We start from the raw sequence: 22,444 nt of genomic DNA on the forward strand, positions 1-22,444 counted from the left end.
CCAGCAGTGACTTCCTAACTTCCAGCAATTATCTGAAGGTCTGATTAGCATTTTAAATGTCACCTGTATAAATTAAAACTGTTTACAGCTCACAATGTCATTATTTTGTGATTCATGATTTCATCGCAGCTAGCCAAAACTCACTTCTTGGAAAATCCCATTGGAAATGTTCACTGCTGGGTGGGGCCCAGGCAAGATCTCCCTTGTGGTTCAAGGATCCGGTTTCCTTCTTATTCCTCACTCTGGTCATCTCAGCTTCCTCCCTCAGAAGACCTGGGGTATCTGAGGTGTCAGATTTGGCAAGGAGAAGACTGGCAAGCAGTTCTTCCAGTGACTGGTTATTTGCCATTGTCTCCCGCTGTTAAAGAAAACAAATCTGGCTTTCAGGGTGTATCTCTACATCGGTCAAGCATCACTTATCACATCTTCTAACTTGTTGATGTGAACACTACTTCCCCAAGAATCAGAAAATAAAAAGGGGATCATGATTTTTAGAAGGCATCTCTACTTATTTTTTTAACCAAGAAAAGAAAAAAATACAAAAAAAATTAAATGCCCCTTGTGTGTATTTTCCTTGGGCCAACAGTAGTTCCCTGGTTTGCTTTGGTTGCATTACTTTGGAATTACAGAGTAAGATGAATTCCATGTTTTTCTGGTCAAAGTGGTAGGTACTTGGCTGTAAAGCTATTTTGTGAGGACTTTAATCTTGGTTCCACCACCTAAAGTTCCAGGTCATAAGCAAGACTGTTAATCTCAGTGTCTCAATTCAATCCCTTTATCTTTTATAATTTTATTTTACATTCCAGCAGTTCTCCCTCCCACCCCTGCTCCCAACCCCACTCGCCTACCCCCACCAGCCCATCTCCCATCCACTCTTCCCAATGGGTAAGGACTCCCATGGGAAGTCAACACAGTCTGGCACATTAAGTTGGGCAGGACCAAGCCCCTCAACCCTGTATTAAGGCTGAGAATGGCATTCCACCATAGGGAATAAGCTCCAGCAAGCTAACTCATGCATCAGAGTTAGATCCTGGTCCTACTCCCAGGGGCCCCTCAGATAGTCCAAGCTTCACCACTGTTTCCCATATACAGAAGGCTTAGTCTGGTCCCATGGAGTCTCTACTGCTGTGGGTCTGGAGTTCATGATTTTCCACAAGCTTGGTTCAGCTGTCTCTGTAGATTTCTTAGCCTCCCTTGCTCATATATTCCCTCCTCCCTCTCTTCAACTGGTGCTTGGTTGAAATATTTCTGCATCTGGTTCCATCAGTTAATTAGATGAAGGCTGGCTCTATGATGATAGTTGGAATGTTCACCAATCTGATTACAGAAAAGGCCAGTTCAGGTACCCTCTCCACTATTGCTAAGAGCCTTATCTGGGGATCATCCTTGTGTATTCTTGGGAATTTCCTTAGCACCAAGTTTCTCCCTAACCCCATAATGGCTCTCTCTATCAAGATATCTCTTTTATTGTTCTCCCACTCCATCCCTCCCTCCACCATCCCTTCCCCTCATGTTCTCATCCCCCTTTCCCTCCCCTTCACTGCCTGCCTCACCCCCCAGTTTACCCAGGAGATATCTCATCTAATTCCCCTTCCCAGGAAGATTCATGTGCCACTCTTAGGGTCTTCTTTGTTATCTAACTTCTCTGGAGCTATGGATTGTAATCTGGTTATCCTTTGCTTTACATCTAATATCCACTTATAAGTGAGTACATACCATGTTTTCTTTCTGAGTCTGGCTTACCTAACTCGGGATGTTTTTTGTCTAGTTCCATCCATTTGCCTGCAAATTTCATGATGTCATTGTTTTTTTTTTTTTGCAGCCAACTAATACTCCATTGTGCAAATGTACCACATTTTCTTTATCCATTCTTCTGTTGAGGAATGTCTAAATTGTTTCCACATTCTGTCTATTACAAATAATACTGCTCTGAACATTATTGAGCAAATGTCCTTGTGGTATGATTATCCTTTGGGTATATGCCCAAGAGTGGTATCTCTGGGTCTTGAGATAGATTGAGTCCCAATTTTCTGAAAAACTTTCATATTGATTTTCAAAGCAGCTGTACAAGTTTGCACTCCCACCAGTGTGAAGGAATGTTCCCCTGACTTCACATCCTCGCCAACATAAACTGTGCTCAGTATTTTTGACCTTAGACATTCTGACAAGTGTAAGATGATATCTCAGAGTTATTTTGATCTGTATTTCTCCAGTGATTAAGGATGTTAAGAAATTCCTTAAATATTTTTGGCCATTTGAGCTTCTTCTGCTAATAATTCTCTGTTTAGCTCTGTACCCCATTTTTAAATTGCATTATTTTGTATTTTGATGTCTAGTTTCTTGAATTCTTGTGGGGTTTGTGAAGATCTTTTTCCCATTCTGTAGGCTGTCATTTTTCTTATTTACCTTGTGCTTTGCCTTATAGAAGCTTTTCAGTTTCAGGAGGTCCCATTTATTGATTGTTGTTGCAAGGAGCTGCAACAACCACCCAGCCACCCAGAACCGAAATAATCACAAAGAAACTATATTAATTAAATTACTGCTTGGCCCATTAGCTCTAGCTTCTTATTGGCTAACTCTTACATCTTAATTTAACTTATTTTCATTAATCTGTATATCACCATGAGGCTGTGACTTACCAGGTAAAATTCCCAGCATCTATCTCTGGTGGTGCTGAAAGACCCCAGCTTAGCTGCTGTAATGCCATTTTGCAAGGCTTTCACACAAACAAATGTAAGTTCAAGGTAAAGTCGGTACTCCTAGGTGGCCAAAACAGGATATCTGTGGTCAGACACCAGGCCTAGGAGGGGAACGAACAGTTCTGGGAAAAACTACATGTACCCTAGATAGGGCCAAGTCTGCTATTATTATCAGACCTTCATGTCTCCAGGGAACTTGTCCCCTAAATGAACCCATTGCCTCATTCGAACTGACCAATGAGATCCCTGTAACCATGCATTGCTTCTGTATGCCTGCTTTTTCCACCCTTTTCCTATAAAAAGACCTTCTCCCAGCCTGCAGATGCGCAAGTCCTCCAAAAGGACTTTGCTGCCCACAGGTACCTGTGCCCACCCAATAAACCACTTGCTAATTGCAGCCAGTGGTCTCAACTGTTCCTTGGGTTAGGGGTCTCCTCCTGAGGGAAGGACCACTCTGAGGGTCTTTCAGTGCCATGGCTTCTCTCTCCGACTCTGCCTTTCTTCCTCCCAGTATTCAGTTCTGTCTTCCCCACCTATCTAAGTTCTGCCCTATTAATAGGCCAAGGAAGTTTCTTTATTTATTAACCAAGAAAAGTAACACACAAACAGAAGGATCTCCCACATCAGATTGTTGCTCTCAGGGTCTGTACTACTGGTGTTATATTTAAGAAGAGGTCTCATGTGCCAATGTGTTCAAGGCCTTCCCACTTTCACTTTTATCAGATTCAATGTAACGGGACTAATCTTGAAGTCCTTGATCCACTTGGACTTGAGTTTTGTCCATGGCAATAAATATGGGTCTATTTGCAGTTTTCTACATGTTGGCATCCAGTTATACCAGTGCCATTTGTTAAAGATGCTTTCTTTTTTCCATTGTACCATATTCACTTTGTCAAAAATTGGGTGTTCGTAGGAGTGTGGATTAATGTCAGGGTCTTTGATTCCATTCCTTTGGTCCACAAGTCTGTTTTCATGACAATATCAAGCTGTTTTTATTACTATAGCTCTATAGTAGAGTTTAAAGGCAGGGATGGTGATGCCTCTAGAAGTTTCTTTATTGTACAGGATTGTTTTAGCTGGTTTTTTGTTTTTCCATATGAAGTTGAGTATTGTTCTTTCAAGGTTGAATAATTGTGTTGGTATTTTGATGGGGATTACATTGAATCTGTAGATTGCTTTTGTAAGACTGCCAGTTTTATTATGTTGATCCTACCTATCTAAGAGCATGGGAGATCTTTCCATTTTCTGGTATCTTCTTCAATTTCTTTCTTTAGAAACTTACAGTTCTTGTCATACAGGCAACCACTTGTTTGGTTGGAGTTAACCTAAGATTTTATATTTGTGGCTATCATAAAGTATGATATTTGTCTGATTTATTTCGTGACTCATTTTGCTAAGATCAAGTGTAGTGTCAATTCAATCTTATTCTACAAAGGATCACCATAAAGGACAAAGGAGATCCCTACCCTAGTTTAGCATAAACTCAGGTGCACATGGGAGATAGGGAAAGTACAGCCACAGTCATGTTTATACAACTCCATCGAATTATGCAATATTTTCACTTGTAACCCTCTAAAGTGGAAATAGTCAAATCTTTTCTGTGAAAAATCAATCTATCAAATATTTTGGAGTTTATGCATCATACTCCCTTACTCCTAAACTCTGCCCTTGTGGCTTCCGAGTAATGACAGACAGCCTGGCTGTGTTCCGGCAAGCCAGTCCCCCACCTCGACTCCATCTTCTTCTGACCTGTCTCTCCTGCACAGGCACCAGCCCCACAGGCCTGTTTCAGTTTCTGCAGTGTTCTGAGTTGCTCTGTCCTGCTGCAGGGCTTTGCACTTTGTGTTCTTTTGTGTGGCAAGCCCTGCTTATGGATCAGCACATACTTGCTTCCTGCTTTGATAAGCAGCTCCGAGACAAGTTTCCATGGCCACCAATTCTTCAGCCCCTGTTTATCTGTTCCCCTAATTTAAGTTCTCCCAGTACTCCCCACTCTCAGACACTGGTCCTAAGGGGTCAGTTTCCACAATAATTGCTGTAAATACAGATTACTGGGTTTTTTTCCTCGGTGTTATGTAGAGCTGAGCAAACTTTTCATTTTGTCGATTTTAGTTTTTTAAACTGTGTTACATCCATGTAACAGGAACTTCACCAGCTCAGTTATGTAGCCTTGAGTACATATATAGTAGTGTGCTCCATCTATCTCCAGGATTCATCCTTTTAAAACACTGAAACTCTACGTGCACAAAACCACAATTTCCTGCCTGTCAGGGTCCCTGAATGTGTCATGGCCAGAAGGGAAATGACCCTCATGAGGTGAAGACTGAAGACTGAAGAAGCAGGTCAGCACCACCCAGGCAGGTGCTGGGTCCGAGCTCCCAGAGTCTGGTATTTTTCTTGCACATTTAAGAAGCGCAGTAAAACTAAGGGACAGGTCTCATGTGGTGATTATCATAGCAAAGCTCCAGGGATGGCTACATCCGAGCTCCAGTGGAAAGCAACAGAGCATCTGTGACCTTTACAGTAAAAATGAACTCTATTGATCAATAAACAGTGAGAGCCTAAGGAGGAAGGATTTGTAATAAGCATAAGGATAGAGTCTATTGACAGAGGATGTAAAGTACATGGGGCCTCTTTCACAAGGTTGGGTTCTAGTCACTAAGAGATAAAGGTCAGGATTAGGGTCTAAACAATGCTCAGGATTTGGGGGATTCAGATGAAGACTGGCTCTTAATAGAACAGCAAAAGATCACCAATGTTATTGGCCAAGATCCACTCCAGCCTTCCCACTGAAAAGGCATCATTTGCTTCCTTTGAAGGAAAATAGCCTGTGTGTTTAACACTTCTGCTTCCTCCAACTGCTTTCTCTAAGGTGTGCCTCTTACACCTCCCCGACTTCATGGGCTAGGATGTAGCTCAGTGGTAGTCAGTCTGCCTAGCATGCATAAGGCCCTGGTTCAACCCCTAACACTTGAAATAATCATAATAATGACTCTCTTTTTTTTCTTGCCCCCACCTCCAGGCAATGATGAAGTATTATTATCAATTTTTAAAATTGACTCTTCACATTTGAAGTTGGGTTAAATAAATGTCAGGGAGTTCTTTGTCAACCACTTTCCGACTTTGCTCCACAAGATGAAATTCATACCTGGCAACATTGTCAGTCTAAGAACCTGTGATTAGACAGGTCATAGGACCTAGGGGAGAACCCACTTCTATTATTCTGCTAAATGGATGTAGTATTAAACCAACTCCTAATGACATCATTATACCCAAAGATTAATGCAATTCTCAACCCTCATCATGGAAGCTATTTGTAACAGACAGAGATTAGCACAAAGACCACAACTGACCAAGGTGCTGAAAACAAGAGATTGTAAATGCTAAACCTTAGAGATCACACATGGACCACATCCTAAAGCTCACAGATCATTTCAGAAGAAGGGACAAAAAAGAATGTCCAAACAAAGGCGGTGGTGGCAAGGAACACTGTCATCTGGACAGCTGCACTAATTAACTCACAGCCATTGAGACATCATATATACTAAACCTGTGCAAGACCAAGCCAGATGAAATGGCAGCATGGAAGGGGAGCTGTGCACACAACCCCGCACCTTGCTGTGGGGCTATCAGCTTTTGTTAGCTGCTGGGGAAGAGGGAGATGGTTTTCTCTTAGAGTGTGGCCCTTGGAAAAATAAGCCACACTTCAGTGGAAGACCAGACATTTGAGAATATGTGGGCAGCATAAATTGGTCTTGAAGGATTTTTTTAAACAAACTTGGATGGGTAGGGGGCTGGTGAGTCTGGGAAGAGTGGAGAGAAACGACTGAATATGTTCAAAACATGTTCTATGGAACTTTCAAAGAAATAATTTAAAAATTAAGAAAACACCAATGTGTTTTAATGAGGATAGATATAATATTTCCTACCTGAGCCACCACTGTTCTCTTCCATTCTCTCCCCCTGGTTCTGTTCTCCTCATCTGTACTACGTTTCAGTAAGCACAGGGACCTTTCCCTTCCTTACCAAATGACAAACATCTGGCACTGGCAACCCAGAGTGGCTGATCAGAAATACACTTAGATGCCTAAAGGAGCTCAAACAACATCCATGGTTGGGCCTCCAATGGCTCTCCAAAGACACTAAGAAAGAAAGAAGAGAGATGGTTTAACGTGAGGTAACAGCAGGAAACAGGAACTCCAGGATGCCTGGTTTGTGTCTCACCTGTACCATCAGGACCAAACAGCAGGTGAAGAAGAAAGAGGATGTGAAAGGGAAAGGAATCGAGCAAATAAAAATGCAAAGAGGGGAGGGGAAACAGGAATGCAGGGTCACTGCTCTTCTACAGAGAATGTGACCTGGAGAGTTCTGGAAAGAAAGCCCTGGGGACATAGGAAGTGAGATGGTTGCAGAGCTAGAAAGTGAAGGCTTCATGTTACATACAAGTCATGTGAGTTTTAGCTTATGTTAAGGGATTGTTATATCAGGAAATCACGCGCTTCATGACTAGCAAATACTTCCTGTTCTGGGCTGGGCACGACTTCAATCCCTGGCGCAGAGAAAAATAACAAAAATAAAATGCAATCCTTAAAACTCTAAAAGTAACTAGAGGCAAACCATTAACATGTATATGACAGAAGCTTCATCAAAATGAATCTTCTCCCAAAACAGATGAAAATAAAAGTATACCAGCCAGAGTGTGATTCAACTCTGTAAGAAGCAAGAGGGATGTACCCTGGAGCCAGCACTTTAATCCCATCCTGTCTCCTCCCTGTCTTTAGCTGTGTATGCCTGAAACGGGATAGAAGTGCTGACCATGTAGCTGGGATGCGGTAGACATTCCGGTCCCAGAGTAATCATTCACAAGGCTATGACTCACCAGCTTGATGGTGATTTTATAGAGCAAGCCTCCCTGAGAAGCCTGACTCATTCACAGAAACGTAGGAGACTGTTTTAAAGTGACTAAGATCTTGCAAGAACTTTACACAAACAGTGAGATGAGCTGTAGGATTCTCTATTGTAAATTGGACTTCCTTGTTGATTCAGACCACGCCATCTTAGAATGAATTCTGTATGCATTATCTACCTGGAAGCATTGCTCCTACCAAGGTTAAGCCAGTGTTGAAAACCCATTAGGAGTCACTTTCATCAGGTAGTTGACCTGGGCAAACACACACCATAGCATGAATAATAAAAACCCAGAGACAGATATTGGGGTTCAACCTGAAGACCAGAAAAGCAAGGCAGCCAGCCACTGGCCCTTACCTTTACCTCACACTGAAATGAAGATCCTGCCTCCACAAATCCTCAAAACGGCTGAGTGTGAGACCTGTCTCCTCCTGTTTAATATTCCTCTCTGGTGCTTGGATTAAAGGTATGCACCACAACTCTCCAGCCTCTATGGCTATCTAGTGTGGCTGCTGGACTTGGTGTGTGCTGATATAGGCATGAATAATTTGCATTCATATGGATTTTGCTTTAGTGATATAAATTTAAGGTCAATTTTGTTATATGTATATGTATTTCTGCTCTTGATTAAGGTATTTTGATTGTGTAGTTTATGTAAAAATGTAATGTATATAGGTTGTTAATAGATAATCAAAATAGTCAAGTTTGTAGTCATGTTAGTTAAGATTTTCTAGATGTACATAGATATATTTTAGACAGGCATTCTTTATATATTTCAAAGATTATAGAATATGGCATTTTAAATGTTTTAATAACGTAGGACTTTTCATGACAATGAGACACTCTGCTCCTGGCAGCACCAATCTACTTCAAGAGGAAGATGGGCATCGAAAAGGATCCTTATGGATTTTGATAGCCATTTGGGCAAGAAACTGCTCTTGCCTGGACTGTTGCATAAACTGGACACAGAGAACCCACAGAGAGAGGACTGCTGAACTTGCCTAAAGGTGAGATGATCTTTCAGGGTTCCTGACTCATGAAAGAGTCTGCGAGACATTCTGCAGGACACAACAGATAGTGACTGAACTGCCTTTGAAATTTCCTGCTTCATGGAAATGTCTGCTGGAAACTATAGGCCTGTAGGCCAAAGATGCATGCCCCAAGGATACAGAGGAACTTTGAGTGACTGTCCAGGCAGCAAGATGTCTCTGTCATTTCTAGAGTTTGAAAGTTGCTTATTTCTTGTTTGCTTAGGTAATATTGTATCTTTCTGGAGTCTTTGATGGAGTTGAAGAATAGTTAGTTATAGCTATAGTTTTCCTTAGTTATGATAAAGATTATTGTAATTTTTACTTGATAACTGTTTTGTTATATGTAATTTTGCTATGTTAAGTTAAAGCCTTCCTTTTTTGTTTAAACAGAAAAAGGGGAAATGATGAAGGAAGGTCATTGGCTAATAAAGAAACTGCCTTGGCCCATTTTATTGGTTAGAACATAGGTAGGTGGAGTAAACAGAACAGAATGCTGGGAGGAAGAGGAAGTGAGCTCAAACTCGACAGCTCTGCTCTCTGGAGCAGAGGCCATGCTCCCCTCTCCTGGCCACACGCGATGAAGCTCCAACCCAGGATGGACGTAGGCTAGAATTTTCCCAGTAAGATTAATGCTACACAGATTATTAGAAATGGGCTAGTCCAGGTGCGAGAGTTAGCCGAGAAGAGGATAGATATAATGGGCCAAGCAGTGTTTAAAAGAATACAATTTCTGTGTTGTTATTTCAGAGCATAAGCTAGGCAGGCAGCCGGGGTGCTGGGGATGCAGCCCCGCCACTCCTACTACTATAGTTTGCAACCTCTGCCTGGCCTGTATGGCTGACTAGTGTGGCTGCTTTGCACTGACCTTCAGGCACTTTATTTATTACAACACTAATAATATACCACTACACCTGGACAAACACACATCTATGTTATAAGCTTTGGAAGAGTTCACTGTCCCACGGGGAAGTCAGGTTAGTTCAGTGAGAACTGATTAGAAGGGAAGAGTTTGCAGGGATTTAAACACTAGCCACTGGCATTCCTTCTATTCATTCTACAAGTTAGGGAATAGATTGGTTTAGGGTTAGGTTAAAGGAAACTGATATACATCTAGATGTCAGGCTCACAAGACTAGAGTCTAGAAGCCAGCTGTCACTTGGAAAGTAAAGCGGGGTAAAACCAAGGGCCCCTGCCTTCACTGAGGAGAAATAACTCTTTTCCTTTAATTGATTTTAGATTTAAAAAAAAAGAGTAGTACTTTTTTATCTTGAACAATGTGATGTTCTGAAATGCACATACATCATAGATTGTTTAACTACAGCTAATCAGCAAATACACACCTCACAATGTAGTTATTTTTGTGGTAACACCAAGTCTGAGCTTACCTTGCAAGTATGAGGGCATGAGTTCTATTCCCACTTTCGTTATGGTTTCTATTGCTATGACAAAACATCATGATCAAAAGTAACTTGGAAAGGAAGGAAATGGCTTATTTCAGTTATGCCTCCACATCACTGTCTATCGTTAAAGGAAGTCAGGACAGAAACTCAAGGTAGGACCCTGGAAGGAGGAGCTGAGGCAGAAACCATGGAGGAACACTGCTGACTTGCTTGCTCCTCAAGACTTGCTCATTCTACCTTCTTATAACGTGCAGGACTACCTGCCCAGGGGTGACACTGCCACACTAGGTTAGACCTTCCCATATCGATTAATTGAGAAAATGCTGACAGGCTTGCCCACAGGCCATCTAGTGGGGACTTTTTCTCTGCTGAGGATCCTTCTTTCCAAATGACTAGCTTGTATCGAGTTGAAAAAGAAAAAAAAACAGCTAACAAAGACATCTCCAAAAGCAGAGCATGTGGCCCATTCTTGTAATCTAAGTCCTGAAGAGGCAGAGACAGGTAGAACCTTGGGGTACTCTAGGCACCAGCCTAAACTTAGTTGGCAAATTCCATGCTAATGAGAAGCCATCTTTGAAAAAGTGAGGTAGATGGCGTCTGAGGATAACAACTAAGTTTGTTTTTGAACCTAAGCACGCATGTATATAAACACACACACACACATATGTACACACATAAACCTATACATGCACAAAAGAATATGTAATATCCATTGTAGGGCCCGGGTCTACCCTTGTTCCTGGGGTGCATCTTGAGGACAGTTTCTGGTCAGCCAGCTAAAACAGTGTTTGTTCCTGTGCTCCTTCTGCCCCACCTGGTGATTAGCTGTAAGGTATTGTTGACTCCATCTTTGGAGTGGTAATTTCCCACCTGCCTGGGCAGAAATCCTTGTGCAGCAGCGAGGTATATAAGAATTTCCCCAAAGATGAATAAACGGCATTCGGCTGATCTCCTTTCGAATGACCCAGGTCTCTTTGTGTGTTCTTTCAATCTCCAGGCCCTTGCCCAACTCGCGTACGGTACAGTGGTGCGCGAACTGTACTGAGGGGGTAACACAGAATCGGGTGTTACAATCCATATTACATTTTAAACATGCAATGTGTATATTGTATTAGTCATAATCACCCTCCTGTGTAATACACCTTTTACATGTGATTCCTCACATCATGTGTCCTTTGACTCACCATCCCCTCACACCCTAACCACCTCCAACCCTGGTGACCACTATTCTATGTCTACTTATAAGACTGCACAAACACATGACATCATCGAGGTTTGTCTTTATGAACTTGACTCATTTCATTTAACATACTATCTTCTAGATTCATCTGTGTTGTCACAAATGGTGGGTTCCTTTTCTTTATAACAGATTCTGTGTGTCTGTGTAATATAATAGGTATTATTATATATTATATGTACAATAATATACACAAGGGTTCTGGAGAGATGGCTCCGAAGGTAAGAGCACTTGCTGCCCTTGCAGAGGATCCACATTCAGTTCCCAGCACCTGTTGTTAAATAATAAAATCTCTGGGGCCCCCCGCCCGCAGCAAACTCCGGCGGGTCACAGCAGTGCCGGGCGCCAGCTCTAGGGTCCGGCACAGCTTCTCACCAGCGGGAGGGCACACACGCGGCGGGTCCCGGCAGTGGCGGCTGTGGCGGTGGCGGCGGGTCAGACATATAAACACAGGAAATAGCTATATAAGAATTTATTAACAAGGAGAGAAAGAAATAAAGGGAAAGAGAGAGAGAGAGAGGGAGAGAGGGAGGGGAGAGAGAGAGAGGCAAAAGCCCCGTGTGAGAGGAAAAAGCAGAAAGAGAGCTATGTCAGGGCGGGGTCAGGAGTTAAAAGGAGTGGGCGTGGCTGGGGCAGGGACCAAAGGAACAACATTCCCACACCTTGCTTTTAATAAAAAGCAAATTAGACACTCCAGTTTGAAGGAATTGGGGCGGCGAATTCTCAAGACTGCTTCCGGCTGATTGTGGGCGTCGTCTTTGGGGGGGCGCGAGAGAAGGCTGGGTGCTGGGAACATCCTGGCATAGCTGGTCTCTTTGCTTTTGACCGATGTCTGTGGCATGGAACTGGTATCTCTTATCCTGTTTAAGGTATTGGCAGAACAAAGTTAAATTAAGGGGAAAAAATTTTTAGGACCAGGGGATTGAGGGGGTATCTGACCTGTTTAAGATGGATTCTTTAATTCGGCTCCCTGGAACTCACGAGAACTCCTTGGATTTGTGAAAACAGAAGTTTTAGACACATAATGACTGTAGCATAAGAGATAAATTTGGTTTGAAATTTGTTTGGTGAGGTCACTTTGCAAAACCTCTCAGCTGTCAAACTGTCAGAGATCTTTGAGAAGGATAAGATTTTACTTGAGTTACTGATTAGAAAATAACAGAGAACTTACTTGGTTGGCACCCAGAGCTACTCTTTTTGGGTCCTCCATGGTCGCTGAAGGTTGCACTTGAACTTTGTTGTTTAGCGCAGGGCCTGCCAGGCTCCAGAATATCCTGTGGGCTAAGAAATCTGTAGGAAGACAGGCCTACCTTGACCTGAGCAGCTAGGCTGTCGATTCCAGTGATTCCGTCCACGTCTAGAGGTCTTTACTTCAGATGAAAGGCAGGTTTGCCCAATAGTCAGCGCTCTGCAGTCGAAGGACGTTGTTCTGCGCATGTCTGTCTTTTTTCTTCCTTGGAGGGAGCAGAGAGCTGCTGCTAGGAGCCAACCTGTCTCTTTTTTATTGTTGTGAAAAGTTTTTAAAAATTAAATACTTAAATATCACATTCCCCAGATCTCTGAGCAGTTGAGGGCTGTTTATCAGGTATAACTATAGTATAGAATTCGTTTGGAAAGTTGGGTCTGAGCTTGATCGCACTGGCTCTCAACAGGTAAGATTTACATTTGTAAAAAGGCAGATAGAGGGAAAAAACTGCTTGTAATTAGTGGCAGAACTGACAATGGTAGAGAACAGCTTAAGAGACTTAAAGGTACATAGCAGTTTAAAATATATGTATTATTATGTATAGAAAGAGTGTACAGGAATTGGGCAAGTGGACAACTCTGATGGGCCCTATCAGAGACATGCCATTGCTCAAAACACATGTAACAGAGTTAACAGGAGGATTTTAGTGAAAACCGGGTGAGAAGACAGGGTAAGACTGGGAGTAAAACCGGGAGAGTGTGGTCACGTGGTCTGGCCCTCAGCCAAGAGGGAGGAAAAAGTCACCTGACCCATCTGGCCTTTAGCCAAGATGGCGACTGCCACGTGTTGTCTGCTCTGTTGGTGAGCCGCCTTGCCGTAACAAAAAGCCGCAGAGGGGAGGGGCAAAAGGGGGAAAGGTGCAGGCGACATGGGAGAAAGGTGCAGGCGAGTAAACCTTGGGAGGAGGAGGAATGTGTGAGCCAATCGCTATCGCTCGACTGGGCGGAGCGAGAGCGAGTGGCCCCTCCAGGAGCTGTGGGGGGGGGTATGGAGTTTGAGGTTTGTCCGGGATCCATGGCGGCGAGAGCAGAGGGTCCCTGGAGGGATGGCATTGTACCAGCCTTCCAGGTGCGGGGGTTGGTTACAGAGCCCATGACTTGAATGAGGGCATGAGGCTCCAGAGCTTTCAGAAGCTGCCCGAGTGGGGAGGATGGAGGGATTGGCTTTGAGTGCTTAGAGCCCATGGCTGAAGCGGAGGTCACCCGCAAAAAGGTACCCAAAAAGTACCGCGAACACGACAAGGCCAAGAACTTGGGCGTCCCCGGGGTTCTTGGGGCGTGCTAAGGCTTAATTGGCCCGAACCCAACAACTGTACGAGGGAGAAAGAAACCCCGGCTGGGAGGAGACAATTAAGCTCTTTAGGGCGTACGGCCCGGAGGCACCGCACCGTAGCGGGCCGGAGACAGGAAAGTTTAGAAAAAAAAGAGAAAAGTGCCGAGAGCACCGAACTCCCGGTTGCGGGTGACGCAGGCCTAGGCCAAGGGCAAGAAGCAAGGGGGGGGGGTGGGAAAGGAGGTTGGCGACCCAGTCCGGGACACAGCAGAGAAAGCCGGCCGGACAGTCTCTGAGCGCCCCGGGGGAAGGGAAGCCAACTCAGGTTAACTCACGGATGAGGATGAGGCCGTGGCAAACAGGTGAAGTTGGGCGCAGGTAATCGGTCAAGATGAGTCAAACGGCACCAATTTGTTGTTAAATATTAAAACTCTGGGGTCCCCCCGCCCGGCAAACTCCGGCGGGTCACAGCAGTGCCGGGCGCCAGCTCTAGGGTCCGGCACAGCTTCTCACCAGCGGGAGGGCACACACGCGGCGGGTCCCGGCAGTGGCGGCTGTGGCGGTGGCGGCGGGTCAGACATATAAACACAGGAAATAGCTATATAAGAATTTATTAACAAGGAGAGAAAGAAATAAAGGGAAAGAGAGAGAGAGAGAGGGAGAGAGGGAGGGGAGAGAGAGAGAGGCAAAAGCCCCGTGTGAGAGGAAAAAGCAGAAAGAGAGCTATGTCAGGGCGGGGTCAGGAGTTAAAAGGAGTGGGCGTGGCTGGGGCAGGGACCAAAGGAACAACAGCACCCACATCAAGCATCTCACAATTGCCTATAACTCCAGCTCCGGTGGATCTGACTCCCTCTTCTGGCCTGTAAAGGCATCACATGCTTATGCACAAACCCATGCACATAATTAAAAATAAAATCTTAAAGAAGTTTATATATGTATACTGTTGTCTTTAATCATAAAACACTATTTAAGCATCTAAATAAACACATTAGAATAGTAAAAGATTCAGGAGATCATGAGAAAGGGGCAGGAATCGTAAGAAAGTTTTTTGGGTTTTTTTTTGGAGAAAAATAATGCTTGGTGCATTAAATAAATAAAAGAAATTAAATAAATAAAATAAAAGACCTTAAATAAAAGAAAGGTGCTGAGACAAAGGGAATAAGCATAACACAGAAAAGCAAAGGTAAATGTAGGACCCTGAAAGAGGCAACAAAAGTAAACAATGAAGGCAATACACACCACATGCAGAGCAGTACTGTGACGAGATAGTGTGCAAATTTACACATTTGAGGACACTCGGCCCCTTGGTGTGCTGGGAAATACACACCAGCTGGTTCTTGGAAGCAGGGAGAACTTATTTGCAGCTTCTGAGCATGTTTGTAATATAAATATTGTTTCTGCAACTAATTTCAAGGGCAGCTGGTTTTAAGATGTATTTTATTTTTATTTTATGTGCATACTCCTATATGTACCTCATGTGTGCCACTGCCCACGGAGGCCAGATGAAGGCATCAGCTGCCCTGGAACTGGGGTTACAGGCAGTTTTGAACTGTTCAATTTGAGTGCTAGAATAAACTTGAACTTATGTCCTCTGCAAGAGCAGCAAGTGCTCTTTACGGCTAAACCATCTCTCTAGTCCTCATAAAGGCTAATTTTCAAATTCTTATCATCCAACAAAATGTTTAAAACATAAGTATATTTTTTTCTTATAAAGAAAACACCAATATGTGATTAGGTAAAAAACGAAAAGTACATTATTAACTTTCAACCTTTATTAAATCTCAACTCTCATAGAGCTTTAAGGAAAAAGTCAGTCGAAATACTTAATTCCTTGTGTTCTCATCTCAACTCTTCAAGTCATCCAAACACAAGGTAAATATCATCTGTGGTCAGAGTTCACTGCAAATTCAAGACAATAAAGTTGATGCAACTTCTGTACTTTTTATTTTTCAATAAATTTTGGCATTATAGAATACAAAGAGAAAAAGGGTCTGACACAGGTGACTGTTAAACAAGAGAAACTTATTTTCCCCCGGTCCTGGAAGGCAGAAGTCCAAGAACAGCAAACTAGCAGCCTGTTTCTTCCAAGGCCTTTCTTCTTACCTGGTCAGATGGCCAGTGTCAGTCTCTGGCCTCATAGGTCTTTTCTCTGTGTCCCTGTGTTCCTGAGTCACTGTGTCCCTGAATCACTGGTGTCCCTGTGTATATCTGAAATTCCTCTTGTTACTTAGACAGCAGTCACCTTGGATTGGGATCCATACAAATGGGCTTATTTCAACTTGGCCATTCCATGTTAGAGTCTTCAAGTACTCTAACACTTCAAGGTCATAAGTGTTGGGGACTTCAGTATAAAAGCTTATAGGTGACACTACCTGTAAGAGGAGTGTTTTGAGGAAAAAAACTACAAGTAACTGAGAAAACAGAAGAAGCAAAAATGTGGCTCCTGGTCTCACAGAAAACTCTGGAACCTTCAACGTGAGAATCGACTTTGCATGGGCTTTACCTGTGTGGCCATACTCTCCTCGGTACTTCTGTTGATGTTGCTCCTAGGAATTAAGGGCAATTCATTAGATCTGATGATGAGCTGTTGGCAGGAACACTCTCAACAACTGTGCATCATGTGCCAGCTGGGTCTATATGATCCAGGCAGAGAACCAACAGTGCTTATTTCAGATAGATAACAGAACTCCTATTCAATAGAAGTGCATTACTGCCTCGTCAACCAGCCATAGCAAATTGCTTGCATATTTAAATGTATATAAAGCAAACAAATCAAATTCCTGGATTACGATTTCACATTACAGAAAGTGTTAGATTCAAGATAGAATCACTTGTATTAACCAAAAATAAAGTGTATGATTTTTCAATGAAAGGTTCTTGCCTATAAATGTCTGATATTAACTATCACCAAAGACAACCCTCTCCTGCAACCACGATTTCTAGGAAGGTTAATGCTACTTTAGACAGAAAGGAGTTCTACAAAAACAGCTGCCCAACAAGCTCTAATTGTTATAAATTAGAGCCTGTCTTGTTATAAGTCATTGTGATCAGAGACTATTATCTCAGACCCTTATCTCTTATATAATTTTCCTTATCTCAATTCCTTTAAGCATACCTACAGTTTTATGTGCCATCCATATTCCCATTGCAATGTTCTTTTCTGTTTGCAATTCCATTCCCAAATAAAATTTGATTTTACTTTTATCATATGCTCTTTGTGTTTCTCTTGTTCAACATCAGCTATAAATGTGAATGTTCAGAGTACAACATTGTCAATATTCATAGAGTCACAGAATTAAAGAGATCCCACTTCACATTTTACTCCATGACTCTAAAGGTCTGCTGAAGCAAGGATTGTTTCTTGTTTATCTGTCAAACCATAGAAATAAGACAATGACTGGTATCTAGCAGGTACTTGGCAAACGTGCTGATGAATCAAATATTCAAAGGGTCCTCAAGCTTCGTTGCCAACTCATTCTATTTGCCCAGGATTTTCCCCTTGTAAAATCAAAAGCCCCACATCCCTGACACAGCTTTAAGCTGGTAAAAGCACAGCAATGGGACTCTTACTGTTGGGATCTTTCTCTACTTCTGCATCATGGCTATATTCAAATCAATCTAATCAATAATCTCATCTTTACTAAATGTCTCCCACAAGTTACATTCACAAAAACGTCTTCCTCAGCCCCACCTTTAGCTGATGAGCTATTGATAACTGATGCCTTCTGTGGGAGGGAGAGTCAGTTTTCTTTAAGGGTGTGACCCCTGGTACTTTGACCACAGTCCAATGGATGTTTCTACATCCATGAATTTAATACAAACAGGATTTGATGGGATAATTTTTTAAAAAAAGATTAGAAGAAATTGAGAGAAGGTGAGGGTTGGGAGTGGATCTGAGCAGACAGGGGAAGGAGTGGAGGGGGAAATGTCACCAAAATACATTGTATATACATGCATGAAATTATAATAAGCCGGGCGGTGGTGGCGCACGCCTTTAATCCCAGCACTCGGGAGGCAGAGGCAGGCGGATCTCTGTGAGTTCGAGACCAGCCTGGTCTACAGAGCTAGTTCCAGGACAGGCTCCAAAACCACAGAGAAACCCTGTCTCGAAAAACCAAAAAAAAAAAAAAAAAAAAAAAGAAATTATAATAATAACATATTTTAAAATCTTCAGAAAGAAGCACATACATGGGCCAGCTACAACATATATCATTTTTATTTTTCTTGTTTCTAATAGAAACATCACACAAAACATGCCCAAAATATTGACACAGGAAATATTAAACTACCATCTTCCATTTATCCTTTCTCACCCGTAGTCAGTAGTCTGGAGGGATCCCTGGGTACACCCATTCCCAAGAATCCTTCAGACCGGAACAACAAAAGGCTATGACTAAGTCTCCAGAAATTTTTGTTTATTTTCCATCCCAAAATGTCTCAGTCCCACATAACATTTCCCCAGCCAGATAGGCATGGCTTGGTTTCTCAAATAACAATATCACTTAATGGGAACAAAGGAGATTTAAGGCCTGGGACATCATTGTGTCCCTAATAGACCATCACACTGTGCTCTACTAGCAGGGACTCCGAGAATTACTACCAGGATTTTAACAGTGTAGATAAGCTTAAGGAATCCATCCATGAAATGGCATGAATGGGAAGGTGGAAATTTTGTTTTTATAACCAGAGAGCCAGAGCTCATTTGAGGTATCTATATAATACAGCCACTGGTCTGTTTCTCCCTGTCCCGTGTCTGCTGTCCTCTGTACTGTGACTTTCCAGTTCAGAAAACTCCTCATGCAATGAGAAACATGCCCTCATCCATGCCCCTGCTATTATCGCTGTTATCACACATTCTTCCACAGGACTGGAGACTCCTCCTCCCTTCCAGAATCAGAACTTAGCAATAGACACTCCACTATGACACTGGGGACTAGGGGCATGTGGCTGACCTACAACCAGTCATTCCTGCCTGATGATAGCAGGACCCTGTGATTAGTCAGACCAAAGCCCCTTATCTCCCTAGTAATTGATGAAGGGAAGGGATGAAGAAAAGGGGGAAAGACATATTTGAGACTTCAAAAACTAATGGGAAGAAGCCGGAGAGATGACTTTGTGGCTCTTCCAGAGGATCGAGGTTCAATTCCTGGCACCTACATGAGGGAGATCACAACCACTTCTAACTCTAACTCTAAAGGATCTAACACCCTCTTCTGGATCCCAGGGACACCTACGTATACATGGAAGATACACACAGACATAAGCTTGTGCAAAAACAATAAAAATAAATCTTAGAACTTTCTTAATTGTGGTGAAGCAGTGACCCGAGCAGGCTCCAGTCGATGGTTCCAATCCATTAGTCACACAGATGGCCCTGGATAAACCAAATGGGTCACAAAGCAAGACCAAAAGCCTTGAATCTGAGGAAAAGATGGATAAGAAGGAGTAGGTATTGATAAAGATAGAAGAGAGAAAAGAGAGGGTTATCAGAGACCAGTCCATATATGTAGAAAATTGTCAAAGAGCAAACGTAATTGCCAATAAAATAATTGGTAGTGAAATACCTGCCCATTTGCCTCCATCTTTGTTTCCATCTACTTCCTGTTGCAGTAACAGAACATCAAAGCCTGGGTAATTTATGAGGAATCAGTATTTACCTGGCTTGTGACTCTAGGGATTGGAAGCCTAAGAACATGGTGCCATCTTCTAGTGAGTGCCCCAGTGCTGCCGTGTAGCATGGTGGAAGAGAGAAAACACCTGCCAGGCAGAGGGCAATGGGGAAGCTGAAGTCAGGACAAACTTATCTTAAAGCTAATCCCCCTTCTGATAAAGGCAGTCATCCATTCAGGAAGGCAGAACGCTCACGGCCTTAAAGGTCCCATCTTACTGTCATGCTGGCAATTAAATTCTCACACAAGCTTCAGAGTGAACGTTCAAGCCATAGCAATCCTTCCACGGCTTATTTGTGGGGCCTTCCTGTCTCACCATCCTTAGTCCATCATAAAATTCTCTGGCTAAGCCGGGCGGTGGTGGCGCACGCCTTTAATCCCAGCACTTGGGAGGCAGAGGCAGGCAGATCTCTGTGAGTTCGAGACCATCCTGGTCTACAAGAGCTAGTCTCAGGACAGGCTCCAAAACCACAGAGAAACCCTGTCTCGAAAAACCAAAAAAAAAATAAAAATTCTCTGGCTAAGCTCTCCATCCTTATTTAGAATCTGCTTGGGGAAAAAAAAGAGATAAAAAAATATACTATTAAAAAAATAATAACTTCCTGTGAAAGATTAAAAGGTCAAATAAATACAATAGTTTAGGAAACATGCTGGAAATACAAGGGGAATAGTATTTGAGAGAAAAGGTTTTGCTAGCAGGCCGTGAAAGTTCACAGGTGTTTTGGCAAAGCTTCCCCAACTGATGCCAGAAAGACCTGCCTCGACCCAGCTGCATACTCCATTTAGTCTGAGTGCTTGGTACCAACTTCACTCTCTAATTGCCTGTAGTTAGTCATTATGTCTCAGCTGCAAGACTCGGGAATGCCAAGAAGCCAGCACACCCAGAGGCCTTTGTGTTTTAAATACATGGACTGAAAAAGAAATGTCCTAAGGAAACTTGCTGTTTAGATATACGTAGGCCAAAGAAAGGGCTCCGACTGCAGACATTTCAGGAGCTAATCCATCTCTGAAATCCCCAAACATCACAAAGGAAACTCAGAACAGAAACAGGAAAAGAAATGTGGTTTTATAATCCTGTGTACTCGTCCCTATGCGTGTTCCAGACTACAAAGTGAGTTAGCCAAATCAGTTACGGGATTCAATTCTTTTCTATGAACATTAATTGAGCTCTGCTTCAGTGCTGAAACAGCCAATTAGAATTGGCTTCCAAATAATGATAATTAATTACTTCACATAACAAGATGTTGGAGAGAGGCAGGCCCAGGAGTTAATTAATCTATGAGCTAAGCAATGTTAAGAATATCAGTTCGCTGGTTTAACTCCATGTCGATAACATCACAATTTCAAGATGGCAGCCACCCTTTCAATTCTGTTTCCACAGGACTATATGCAAAAGTGGAGGCAGAGTTTTCCTGTCCCCTTCTCTTGCCTGGAATGTGTGTTTCTCTTGCATCTCTTTGGAAAGAATGAGATCTCATGGTCATTCCTACACCAGTAAGTCAAAAGTGAGGAATATGCCGTTCATGATGCTTTAGACCCATCATGATTACCATGATTAATTTGTTTTTTGATGCAGCCTCACCATGGTGGAGCACCTGGTCTCCTTGATAAATTCAGGGGGCTTTTTGGTAGAGAAGGGGGGAAGCAGTTAGATGGACAGAAAAAACAGTGGGTGCCAGTTCCCATTCTCATGGGGCAGCACGGCCTCCAAGGAAAACAAGCATCCACTCAACAGTTTCCTTATTTACTGCCCTGTTTAATTCCATAACAGATCTAAAGGGATGTAGAGCTGCGCCAATTTTGTCCTCTAAAAACCACCACAGGGCCGGGCGGTGGTGGCGCATGCCTTTAATCCCAGAACTCTGTGAGCTCGAGGCCAGCCTGGTCTACAAGAGCTAGTTCCAGGACAGGAACCAAAAAGCTATGGAGAAACCCTGTCTCGAAAATCAAAAAAAAAAAAAAAAAAAAAAAAAATCACCACAGGACCTCTCAAAACGTGTGCTCTTTCTCCAGTGTGCTATTTTAACATCACCCAGTAACAGAGTCTGTATTTCCTCCCTATAAATCAAAATGTGACACCTCGTGACTTGAAGGCTCAGCTAACACAACTGGAGACTTGGTTCTTTTTGAATAAGATGCCAGAACCTAGCTACCTTGCTGTAAGGAAAGTCACAGTTCTCAGTGGAGAATTTGCTGCCCCCAAGAGGGAGCTACTGTAACTGCTGCCATAAGAGGAGAGATCAGCTGACCCAGGAACTCCTAAGCAAATCACGAGTTGGTAAATAAAACAGACCCACGGTGAGCCACTAAATACTAAGGTGGTTTGTTGGATAGCCACAGATAGCCAGGCATGAGCCACGTGAAAACTAAAATGAAATAGGCTTTTGAAATGGCATAAATTACTTACTATTAGGATGTAGAGGAAAGGAGAACAAGTCTTTACTCGGGAGAAGTAAAAGAGAGGGTGATAATGGTGGAATCGTCTTCAGAGGTAGGGCCCATGGTGCTGGGACTCAAAGGGACTGAACCCACACCACAGCAAGCTTTGGACAATGTGGGTGGCCTGATGTAAATCTGCTGGTCACGTCTCCGGTGGTAGACTTCAGAGGTGCTCACTGAAATTTCCAGTTCTCTCTTGAGCTTATATATGACTCTGTGAGCTCCTTGGGTCTGGTGATGATCATGGGATACACCACAAATCTCTTTCTGTTAAGCATTTGGGTTCCTGCTCACAATTCAGTATTCTCTTAATTTCAGTCCTGAGGGCTTATGCTGAAAAGGAGATTTAACAAAATGGCAGCATTTCTGTTAGCCTGACTCCTTCGGGGGAATACAGTTTCCTTTTGTTTATTTTGTTCATTTGAAAAGCTATCTTGGCCCAGTTTTCAAGCCCTGGCAAGAGGCCAGTCAGTTCTCTTTGAATAGTCAATTAATTACAGCCCCCCAACCACCTCCTCTCAGGCTTTTACACTTCAGGCCTAA

The sequence above is a fragment of the Microtus pennsylvanicus genome, chromosome 8 (genome assembly GCF_037038515.1).
Source record: "Microtus pennsylvanicus isolate mMicPen1 chromosome 8, mMicPen1.hap1, whole genome shotgun sequence".
NCBI lineage: Eukaryota > Metazoa > Chordata > Mammalia > Rodentia > Cricetidae > Microtus > Microtus pennsylvanicus.